We start from the raw sequence: 12,688 nt of genomic DNA on the forward strand, positions 1-12,688 counted from the left end.
AAAACTCAAAAGTGCTACTTGTGACCGGTACTGATAGATTGCTCTTAATTAGGTCTATAATTGGTAAAATAAACACATTCCTCCATGGAAGCCTTTAGGAGGAATCGATTGTCAAAATATTATATTATGGTAGTTTGAGTTACTGAACTTGATCTTTTTATTTTTTTCTTCCAAAAAACTCATAAGTGCAACTTGTGACCGGTACAGATAGATTGCTCATAATTGGGTCTATCATTGATAAAAATACCAGATTCCACCATGGAGGCCTTTAGGAGGTATTGAATTTTATTAGGGTAGTTACGATACATGAACTTTTTAACTAACTACCCTAATAAAATTCAATTCCCCGTAAACGCCTCCATGGTGGAATCTGGTATTTTTATCAATGATAGACCTAATTATGAGCAATCTATCTGTACCGGTCACAAGTTGCACTTTTGAGCTTTTTGGAAGAAAAAAAATAAAAAGTTCATGTATCGTAACTACCCTGATAAAATTCAATTCCCCGTAAACGCCTCCGTGGTGGAATCTGGTATTTTTAGCAATGATAGACCTAATTATGAGCAATCTATCTGTACCGGTCACAAGTTGCACTTTTGAGTTTTTTGGAAGAAAAAAATAAAAAGATCAAGTTCAGTAACTCAAACTGCCCTAATATAATATTTTGACAATCGATTCCTCCTAAAGGCTTCCATGGAGGAATGTGTTTATTTTACCAATTATAGACCTAATTAAGAGCAATCTATCAGTACTGGTCACAAGTTGCACATTTGAGTTTTTTGGAAGAAAGAAATATTTTTTGATCGATTGATGTTGAAATTGTTTGAGCCAAAATCATGTTTTACTGCGTATAACTCAGAAACGGTAGGATATAGGAAAAAATGATTCAGGTACAACTTGTAGATAATTTTATGGCCTTTCAATTTTTCCTTGAAAGTTTTTCTCTAACATGTACCGTTTTTGAGATTTAAGCGAAAAATGAAAAAAATGGACCCATTTCCCCCCTCCCCCCACTCCGGGGCTCCTCCTAGTGGCCCGGGGTTTTAGTATGTTTATTACCTAGGGACTCTTGACATGTTTCCGAAGAAACATCTTACGTTACTAACTCACGCACTCTAGACCCCCCTTGGAGGGACTCATTCAATGGACTATAACCAAATTAATCAAAATAAAGTTCTGGAGGAATGTGTGTCGTCGACTGCGTATGTTTATTTAAAAATAGTATCTATACTCGCTATTTCGACAGACTTTTTTTACGGATTCGTGCTCTATACTGTTTCCCTAATATTGTTTTTTTTATATATTACATACAGACAGTTTTTACTTTTTTTATTGTTTTATAATATGTATAGATTATCATTAATAATTATAAACAAATAATAATAAAAGACATATTACATAATTTGTGATGATTTCAACTTCACTGTTTTATACAATTATTTTAGACAACATACCTACTAACTACCGAAAATACGCGTTGAACGAGCGAAGAATATTGTGTATAATTTAGCGTGCGATGAACTTTACGTACGTTGGATGAGCCGGGTGTATGAGGGTATTGTGAGGGCGCGCGGCATGGCGCGTAATGTGCGGGGCTTAATCGTAGAATTATCTGGCTTTATACGCCCTCTTAAGACTTTATTAATAAGTAACTTGTGTAAAAATGGTATAAATATGTGGGTATTTCTTATGAAATCTCGAAATTTGGGATATTATTGATTTTTTTTATAAACTTTGATATTTTTTCGCGGAGATCAGAAAAGTTGCTTTTAGAGATCTGTCCAGAGGTATTGGTCTTCCATATTTTTGTATATAACCTATATAAAATGAGGTTTAAAAAAATAAAGAAATGAGGGAATGATTTATTATTATATTATAGTAAAAATACACATGTACAAATGAAAGAAATTATATATTTTTTATTAATATACATCAAACAATGAAATATCATATTCCAAAGAAAATTAACTCAAAACTATAACTATAACTTACAGAAAATAAACAAGATTTTGTACTTATAGAAAATGACCAACATAAACATAATATAAACCCAAAAAAAAAACAAATATACGAGTACTACTTACTATAGATGTAACAAATGTTTTTAACTTTTAAATACTTATTACTATTTATTTTAAAAACTTTGTACTTAGCACTTCTCCAAAACTTAAATTACAACATCTTCTTATTTATTTATTAAGCATTAATTATTATTAATAAAGGGTGTCCGCCGGCAGATTTTACACTTTAAAAACTAAAATAAAATGAACCATGAATACTATCAAAGTCATTTATTAATTATCTTACAGAAGAATAATGCGGATTTTATTTTTTAAAAAGCACTCCACTCAAATGGCGTCCTTCTAGCTGCAAACATTCTTGTAACCTTTCCTTCATGTTGGCGAAAACTCGCTTACAAAGTTCCGGATTGATCGCCGCAACCTCGCGTCGTATATTTTCTTGGAGGGCCGGTATTGTTGATGGTGAATTGCTGTATACGCGAGATTTTAAATATCCCCATAGGAAAAAGTCGCAAGGTGTCAGATCTGGTGATCTAGGCTATGTCGCCAAAGTGACTTATTAATTTTCCGGGAAAAAGTTCTCTCACTTTTGCTATTGAGTCCCTAGCAGTGTGTGCCGTGGCCCCATCCTGCTGAAAATTGGTCCTATTATTGTCACTAACATGACGATGCAGCTCCGGTATAAAAAAGTTGTCTATTGGGGATTTGCTACGCCTCTTAGTGAATCGATTACTGCACTGTTGTTGAAATTGATATGATATGATAGTGGGTATAAATGATAGTGGGTATAAACTTTTCACAAACTATGCATGAAAGTCTTCTGCACTGTTAGGTGTTGTGAAAAAATAAGAACTGGCGTATTTTTTGTGTTCCTCGGAAAGTAGGAATAGTCTTGGACTGTTTTATGAGAAATCATCAGAGAAATATCTGCTGTTGTTCAAACAATAAAATAGAAGGACACCTGGATTGAAGGATAATTGTTGGATACTTGTTGAAGACCGTCTTGAATTACAAGAACGTTCACTAGCTGTGTCGTTGTCTTTATTATTCAATTTAGTAATATAATTTGTGTACGACTCTTCAATCTCACGAGCTAATGACGTAGAAATAAAAAATTGAGTCTCAAATAAGTCTCTTTCATCATAATGAGTTTGAACATCAGTAGAGATCTCTAATTTTGATTGAATCCTATCAAATTCATCAAAAACCTTTTCAATTTTGAGCAAACGGACATTCAATTCTTTAATTTGCCAACTAGAAATATTTTCGACAGGTATTTTATTTAAAGTTTCAATAAAATTTTTAAATTTTGTTAAATGTCCCTTTAACGAACCTCGAATTATGATTAAATCGCTAAATTGTATTTGTTCCGCATCTTGCTTGCTAACGTTATCATTTTCAGATATTTTGTATTAGGACAAATAATAAATTAAGCAAATAAATACTTTATATCAAACCACTGAATTATTTTAATTGCGATGAAATATTCGTTCCACACTGCGCGGTGTAATAGGCGGCCACACGGCGATCGCTACGGTGTAAGTTCTTGGAGCCGGCCGCCCGATACAATGTCACGCGCAGTTGTCGTGATAGCTGGAATGTTCAGCAAATTTTCGGTTTAATTAAAATGTATTTACAATATGTTAAGCAAAGGAGAAAATACAGTTTAGCTTAAGTTTATGCAGCAATGAAGAATTTCGGCTATAGTATTATAGATATGATTTTTGAAGCATAAAAACGTATTTCAACGGCGTACTTTAAGTGCTTTAAATTTTAAGCAAAAGCAATATGATGGATTGCACAATAATATTTATATAATTTTATGGGTGCCAATAATATTAACATAAATAAGTAATTATGTCATGAATATATTTGCAATGTATGAGACTTGAAGGCGTAATAAGTAAGTCCAACCTTCAGGAATTGGTGTATATTCATAAGCAGCATCATCCCCAGTCAATTCGTCTACAGTTTCTGTAGCAGGTACTTGTACACCTGACAAGCTAACATCCTCTCCACCAACAACCTATAAAAAATTAAAAAGTATTAGTGCTTACTTAAAATTTGTGAGTAAAGGCCACCTTTACTGTTTAGTATACCTATTGTATTTTTTTTATAAAACAAAATACTACTTTAGAGTATTCATTAATGCTCATAGAAACACCAAAGTTAAGACATTGTAAACAAAGATCATAATTGCAATGCATTATGTGGCACTCAAACCCCAGCCAGTCGTCCACACAAGAATTTCAAGTGTCACAAATCACAATACTAACAAAAAACTTAAGTGGTGACCCTTTTTTACAAGGTTAGGTAGGTAATTTGCAGACAAGTTAGACTTTTGTTCATATTCTGTCCCAATATGGAATTTAATATTCAGATAATTCGAAAATCAGTAATAATTATTATCAGTTTATTATATTTCCCTGAGATTACAACGATTGCTATGAAAAAAAAAAGATATACTACATTACAAAGCAAAAATATCACACCTGTACAAATCCAGCTTCTTGTATAGGCATCCCAGTAGCAGCCTGCACTCCAATTAAATTTAAAACTCTGTTTTCAAGGTCTGTTAATGTCAGCTGAATCGCTGGCCCACCACCTGTACCCTGAGCAGACCTATTTATTTTCGCCCACTTTTTTTTACATTGTTCTTAAAATCACTCCAAACCTAACAAACATGAACAAGAGCAGGATGTCAGCACCAATATAATTATGCATGCATGTATTTCAAATTGTGTGAAGTATGTGTATTTCCTTAAATGTGCGTAATTAGGATATAATAGGCTTACCTTCCGCCACTTTTCCTCTGTTCGAGAATCCCCAGTGCCATCACTATTGAGCATATCAATTAACTCCTTCCATTTTTGCTGCACATAATGTCTATCACGAGGACCCCCACTGGGTTTGGATAAGTCTCCATGCCTAAAATAAATTTAACGTGAGTTAAAGGACCGTGTGCTCTAATATTTATAGTAATAATATGTGTTACCTTTCTTTTTCAATTTTGTTTTTACAAATTTCACATAACTAGCGTAATACTTTAACTTGAGTATACAAATAAACTTTAGCTCTTTTAAACATAGGATCAACAAACCTGTTGATCCTATGGAAATGCTTGGTTTAACCATCAGGTAAGAAATAAAACATACTGATCATAAATCGATCATAATTTGGTAGCCGCTGTATGATGGTTGATTGTATTGATATGTGGGTTGATTGAAGTCTGACAATATTTGCATTACGCGACTTTGATACGTCAATGTTTGGTGGTCGTCTAGTTTTTCAAGAAATGGTAAAATTGATTTAAAAAATGAAACGTGTCTGTTTTCTGCATTTTTAAAACTTTGGAGAATTTCCTTCTCAAAATCATCTTCATAGTATTTTCTTTTACGCAAAGTTGTAGTATGAGCTTTGTAACGAGACCTTATATTTTCACTTGCCTCTGGATCTTCAGACTCTTCTTCTATTATACTACTGTCAGTTATAATAGATTAGGTGCGTTTCTTTTCAAAAAACATAAGCTGTTTGAATAAATGGTATTCTTTCAATTTTTTTGCACCAGCTCCAGATTTGTTTGCGAGCTCTTTCTTTTTCAAGTATTTTAGGTAGTTGTCTTTTATGTTTGTCCATTTTTTAACTACATCATTTCCTGGAACATCAAAATATTCGAGTAATTTTTTATGACTACATATAATTATCATAGGTATAGGCAGGGGCGTGCACAGAGTTTTTCGACAGGGTAGGCAGAAATATTGTAATGATAATAAGTTATAATAACGAATACTTTCACAATGTTTATATTTTTGCAATGTTTTTATTTTCACATTGCTGTACCTACTCTGTTACGTATACCCAAAAAACCCAGTGGTCGGCGAGCCACTCTCTGTATACGTACGAATTATGTATGTTATTTATTTCGCTCTGCTACCATTATACACTAACAATAGTTGAATTCATCGTGAGTACATACCTGAAATTCCCACGTTGCGTAGAACATAAACTGCACATAATATGTGGTGTGTCGGTCAGTCAATTAGTCAAAACAATAGGGTACCCTTTGGGGAGGAAAAACTATATTTACGGGAATAATAGATAATAAAAGATAATGCAAAAGAGACAATTTACGATGTGTATTGTCACCACTGCTGCCAGGCACGCTGCGACGCCATTACCGTCGTCCTTCACTTGTCACATAAAACTCGCGGTCAGCGCGTTATTACTAATATCAATAAAAGTACAATTAACAATTCCGCGGGCCGACTTTACTAATTACTACGTGTTCAGCACATAAAACAATCGACGACACACTCCGATGCGCGCGTAAATAACTTCCGAGATGGCAAATAAAACACTAAATACACGACTCCACACTAGCGGCGCGGTTGGCGGACACCGATAGACTCTAATAATTAATGCGAACCCCGATTCGTCGCCAATTGAACACATCGCGTTCCGCATCAGTGCGACCAGTCAATTATTTTATCTATTCCGAACATACTCATATATGAGATTACAATACGTAGTAAGTATTCCCCAAAATAATGGAAAATATATTACGATTTACTTATACACATATCTACAAAATAATTTTCAAAGTACCTTTAATAACTAGTGTTCTATATTAGGAAATTAACGATTAACTTTACCTTTGTGTATTAAAAATTCCGGTATAGATCGGCCCTTTTTTCTATCACTAAGTCTCTGTTTGATAAATGTTTATTCATAAAACAAAAATAAGAATTTTTCGTTAAATTATACCTAATTATCTTACAAATTAATACACTCACGATAGACATAATCTATTTAGTTACTCCCAAAACACTTCACTTGCAAATTGTCGTAGTTAACATTATTAATTTTCGCAAAAAACAAATTTAACCTCAAAGTAAAATATTTTTTATTTCCGAAACAAAATAAACGAATAATGATACTATTTGCAGATGGTCTTTACCGGCCGCTACAAAAATGTATAAATTATCACACTTCTTAACCTTTTGACCGCCAGAGCAAAAACGCATCGCCGTGCCCTCCACTACAAGCCACAAATTCAATGAGATAACCTTGAAAATAGTAGGGAGTCCAAAATGTTATCGATAAAAATAATAATTCACGTCTGAATATTTGAATAAACAGCTTATAACACAAAAATAATATTTATTTAACCTCATCTCCTACTGTAAAAACTTAAGACCACATTTATAGCAACTATCAACAAAAAAAATCAACCTTTTGAGATACAAAAATACATATAAAATTGCAGCAAGTTACAGCACTATTCTCTATCAGTTACGCCCCATTGGCATGTATACATGCCAATGGCGCGGGCAACCATCCTTTTTTTTATTATCTCTCGCTTCTGATTAGGGATGTGTAGCTGTATATTATTATAACTTATCGAGTTTATTTATTAAGTTTAGGGAATTGCATTAAAACTACATATTTATTTTCCAATCATTTAGTTTAATACTTGAGTTATTACAAATACTAATTATATGTAGGTACCTATTTAGGTCAATTACCATATTTTGATATGACATAGCGACAATTTGTATCATAAGAATATTCTAATAAAGGCACTGATTAGACTTATTAGGTAATAAATTTTGAAAACTGCTAAATAGGTAAGTACCTACCTAAGCGAATTTTTATCATTACATGGACAATAAATATTATGCTAGAACGCATACATTGTGTTTGTGACGATAAAATAAAAAATAATAAAAAATCAACAATTGTATATAATCATTATGTTCATTAACAGCATTGTATTTACCTACCTATCTATATAATTATTATGCTCATTAATAGCCTTGTACTTATTTGTAAAACTAGCTGTTGCCCGCGACTTCGTCCACGATTAGGTCGTTTTTCGTCATTCGTCGTTTAAAAAAAATACGTGATACTTTATTTTTGAATGTTCTTAATTATTGTCTCTTATAAAATTTAACTACTTACATTAAAATTGAACACTCTGATAAGAAAATCTTAAAATCTGAAGAAAACATGAATGAATGTGATTTAAATTCTACATTACTTAGTATCAAAATATAATAATCTAAATTAAATGTAGATTAACAGTTTGAGCACACCATTATAGAATATGTACTTAAGTATTAAATTACGTTAGTTAACATAGTAACTTTACTAAAAACACGATGACTATCTTTCGCGCTCGGTACCACAAACTAAGCATGTTTGTGGTAAGTGGCCCGCGTGACGCGTCACTTGACCCCCTGCGAGTTCCCCTCCGTTGCTATGCGAAAATACATTCGTTGCTCTATTTTAGGAAAAATTTGTAATACTGTGGCCTGGGCGTTATAACACGTCCAGGGAGTTCCTGAGTGCCGATATCACCATCTTGAGGAAAAGCTTCTAATGTCGATTTAAAACTGCATACATACGAATTAACCTGTTCTAAAATTGTGAAATGAGTTCAGTTTTAAATTTGAGAAATATTGATTTCTTGTATTCCACTATTCGTTGTAGTCGAATACAAAATATACCTATTTAAACAAACTTAGGTTGGCCTACAGGCAAAAGGGATCCTATCAAATGGTAAAATTGACCTTGTATCTTAAAAGTAAGCATGAACGGACCTTCTGATAATTATTGAGCACCAAAGGATCATTTGAAACGCGCTACTATAAGAGAGAATATTGTCTAATAACAGTTTACATTGCACAGTATGTTCCTCTAAAAGTAGTGATTTCAAAGGTTCCGGTGTATCTTCAAATGAAAGCCGACTCCTTACTACACTTTAAAGCATTACAAAAAGAACATACTACGCCTTTACAGAAGATGATCTGTAATCAATTGTGAGGTTATAAGCAAACCCACTTTTATATTTGTCAGACCACACCACCGAATTCGTAGATTGTTTACCTCAAGTCATTAAGACTATGACGAAATCTGTCTGCAGAAAGACGGGCCTCTCGCTATTCGTCCGTTTCCAGAGACCGAATAGTTTCAATTCTTAATCTTTCACTAAACAAACTTATTAATCGTTCTTGTCTCATATAATTGTAATATTCGCGTCCCTACTCTAGTCATTGCTTATACTCATGTTCATCTTCAAGAGATCGAATAATATTATGATGCACCCTATTATTTGTCAAACGGTCTTCATATTAAGTAAAGTTTCAGATTCTCGAGATAAAATATGACTGTCGTGATCACTGATCAGTAGTGAGACGTAATTCCCTCTCAGTGAGGGTTTCGGTCTCACGGGATAGTACAATATGCCGTTTGCGATCAGCTGTGAGACGTCATACCCTCTCAGTGAAGGTTTCGGTCTCACGGGATAGTAGGGGAGACCGGGTTTGGTTGTCTCACGGGTTGGTTGTCACAGCGGTCTTAACACAAAACTGAACTATCGAATAAGTCTGTTGAACAGCGTGGCAAGAGCGATACAGTGACAACGCTGTCCCCACTTCGCGTCAGACCGCCCCGATCTGCCGTGAGGGCCTCACACGTGTTTATTGTTTTCGCACAGATTTTTTATGATATGAGGACCGAATATGCTCCTCATAACATCATTTTTTGTGAACGAAACGACAGCGCGGTTTAATTTAATGCCAACACCATTAGAAAAAAGGATTATTATTAATTGTGAAAAAATATCATGATTTAAGCGCATCACACACGGTGAAGATACTATAATATTTTATCTTAAGATACTGTTATATTTTATTACCCACAAAATTTCGCGTCATTTGTAAAAGGATGGCGGTTCTACAGGGGTCTTAGTACGCAATGACAAAAAGAAAAAAAACCGGCCAAGTGCGAGTCGGACTCGCGCACCGAGGGTTCCGTGGTAGTAAGTTTAAAATTATTAAAAAAATATATATTATGTGATGTAACTAAAAATTTATGGTTTTCGTAATTTTTCCTTTATCTATGCTATAAGACGTTGCTTCGTACCAAATTTCAAGATTCTGAGTTGACGGGAAGCACACTGTAGGTTTTGATTCCCTTGCAAGTGTCGAAAATTTGCGGCATAAACGGCTGTATCTTTTGATTGCGTTGGCTTAGAAGTTTGATTTTTTCACAGCTTCAAGGGACAGTAGACCTGAGTAATTGATATAAATTTCAGCTTCATACCTCCACGCGTTCCTGAGAAAAAGGGTCTTGACAGACGGACGGACGGACGGACGGACAGACGGACAACAAAGTGATCCTATAAGGGTTCCGTTTTTTCCTTTTGAGGTACGGAACCCTAAAAATGATGGTCCGAACGCTGATACCGGATGCGTTAAGATACTGTGATATAAAATATGTATAACAGTATCTTAAGATACAATATTATAGTATCTTCACCGTGTGTGACGCGCTTTACACTATTAACACTCTTTTAACATAAAATATAAGTCTGTGAGTGTGTAAAAATAAATCCAGCTAATTACACATCAAACTTATGTTTATAATTAGGTATACGACATGAAAATATATTAATTACCAAGCAATAATAATACAGATAAGCAGTGGTGGCTCAGTGGTGAGACCTCGGACTTCGAATCGATAAGTCCGGGGTTCGAGACCAGGCGAGCGCGCAGGAAATAAATTGATTTTTCAATTTATCTGCGCATGTTGTAACATCACCACTGCTCGAACGGTGAAGGAAAACATCGTGAGGAAACCGACATGTCGAAGAATTAAAACAGTTCGATGACATGTGTCATCCGCCAACACGCACTTGGCCAGCGTGGTGGATTATGGCCTGTACCCTCATAGGAGGCCCGTGTCCCAGCAGTGGGAACGTATATGGGCTGATGATGATGAATAATACAGATAAATACTGAACATAAGTAGGTATAATAGATATTAAGTAGTATTAGTTAAAATATACTTTGACTGTTAGTCAAAGTTTATTTTTACTAACAACATGTAAATGAAGAAGAAATAATAATTACCAACGAACTAACCTTTTCTATAATACTTAACACGGCACATTTTTCAAATTATCTTGATCAACCCTGCTCAAAAATTTGAGGGTTTTGTTGGAACTTTAATATGTCAAAACTATGATAATATATCTAAACTACGATACAACTTGCTTGCGGAAATGCTCATTACAATTGTGAATCTAAAGAATAACTAACAACATACTATTCAATTTTATTGAGCTGATGAATATCTTTTGCCTGGAAGAAATCACCGTCGCCTAATAAATATACTGTGTTTTCTTATAAAACCGTTACATAATTTATTTTATCTACTTAAATAATGAAAATGATATTATATTTATAAAATATAAAACATATTATGTAAAATGATTAAAAATAAATAAATGAAGCAACTACGATTCAAAGAAAACATCTTTTTCAGTGTTAAAATGCTCTTAGCAATCCTGGATGATGAACTGTATCATGTACTCTGATCCCAGTACAGTCGGTACCTCGATAGCCATAACGATAAATATTATAATCAGATAACCGCAAAGTCAAAATAAAAACATTACTTGTACAGTTGTGAGTGCAAAATTTACGTTTCATCTGGAATAACATTTTTTTCGGTACTAAAACGTAGTCGTTTGATATGTGGTTGGCTGCCCCTCCTCTCCTTCCTGAAAAATATCCTCCAAAATTTCCCGAGATACTTCCAATGATTGAACCATTGGACTTTGGACATTAACTTCAGTCAAAAATTGACGAAGCGGATGATTACTAATTTCCACTTAATCCTCGCTGCTACTATCTTTACCATCAAATCATCAATTTTCAAGTGGTGTTGTAAAAATATCAGCAGAAATCGTCTTCCAAAGGCGATATAATTTTATGAGCATTGAATCAGTAAATAACAAAATCAAAAGTTAACTGTAAATCTATAAAAAAAGCTACTTACAAATAAAATTTTATCAAAAACTACTGTTCCCAATGCACCTCAAAATAATAAAAGAATTCATCATTTTATTATTTCATTCTAAAAGTGTAATATAATACCTACCAACAAAAAACATGAATTGCTATCATTATAAAAAATAAATACCTATAAGTAACAACTTACTTTTTGTGGGAACGCATGATGGTGAAAATTCACAAAACACGAAGATTGCATTTGATATTTTTGGTTTTATGGCATTCAATTGCTTTATAAAATAATATCACTACATAGTATAAAAAAAGTCGCTTTCTCTGTCCCTATGTCCCTTTGTATGCATCTTTAAAACTTCGCAACGGATTTTGATGCGGTTTTTTTAATAGATAGACTGATTCAAGAGGAAGGTTTTAGTATATAATTTATTAGGTTTTAGACAAAGCGGACGAACCCGCGGGCGGTAAGCTAGTAAATTTATAAAATACGAAGATTTTTAAAATTGTAACTTATGAACGCAATCAATATTAGATTAACTGTAGTTAATGGTGTCTAGTTTTACTTAAAATAATAAACATCTACCCTCACTTTAAAAAATGTAGTATATTTATTATTTACACGAAATATACCTTATAGGGAAGGGAAGATATGGGCTAAAGAGTTAAATAAATAACATAATTATATTTAAATTATTAATTAATTTCCAATTGTGTATTCGGTAGTGTTAACATCTAAATTGATTTGATTTTTACGAAATCTCATAGATGGCGCTGTTACAAAATTAACATTATACAACTTACATTCTTTAACCCTTATTTCGAATTTGTCCTTACCACCGGACAAGTACTTTA

At 33.5% G+C, this 12,688-nt stretch overlaps 2 long non-coding RNA genes across 2 annotated transcripts in view; one reads left to right on the plus strand and one right to left on the minus strand.

The window, feature by feature from the left end:
* LOC149475886 (uncharacterized) overlaps positions 1 to 12,688 on the plus strand; it is a 49,194-nt gene that overhangs the window by 27,845 nt on the left and 8,661 nt on the right. The window lies entirely within an intron of this gene.
* LOC149475887 (uncharacterized) lies at positions 2,801 to 7,010 on the minus strand. Its single transcript, XR_016317954.1, has 3 exons — positions 6,522 to 7,010; positions 4,514 to 5,861; positions 2,801 to 4,047 (listed from the first exon to the last, which is right to left on the minus strand). It is a non-coding gene; the product is annotated as an uncharacterized LOC149475887 (long non-coding RNA).

Source organism: Colias philodice, chromosome 29, assembly GCF_061535455.1.
Source record: "Colias philodice isolate Cphi_HAF_F1 chromosome 29, ilColPhil1 Martin Lab GWU primary, whole genome shotgun sequence".
NCBI lineage: Eukaryota > Metazoa > Arthropoda > Insecta > Lepidoptera > Pieridae > Colias > Colias philodice.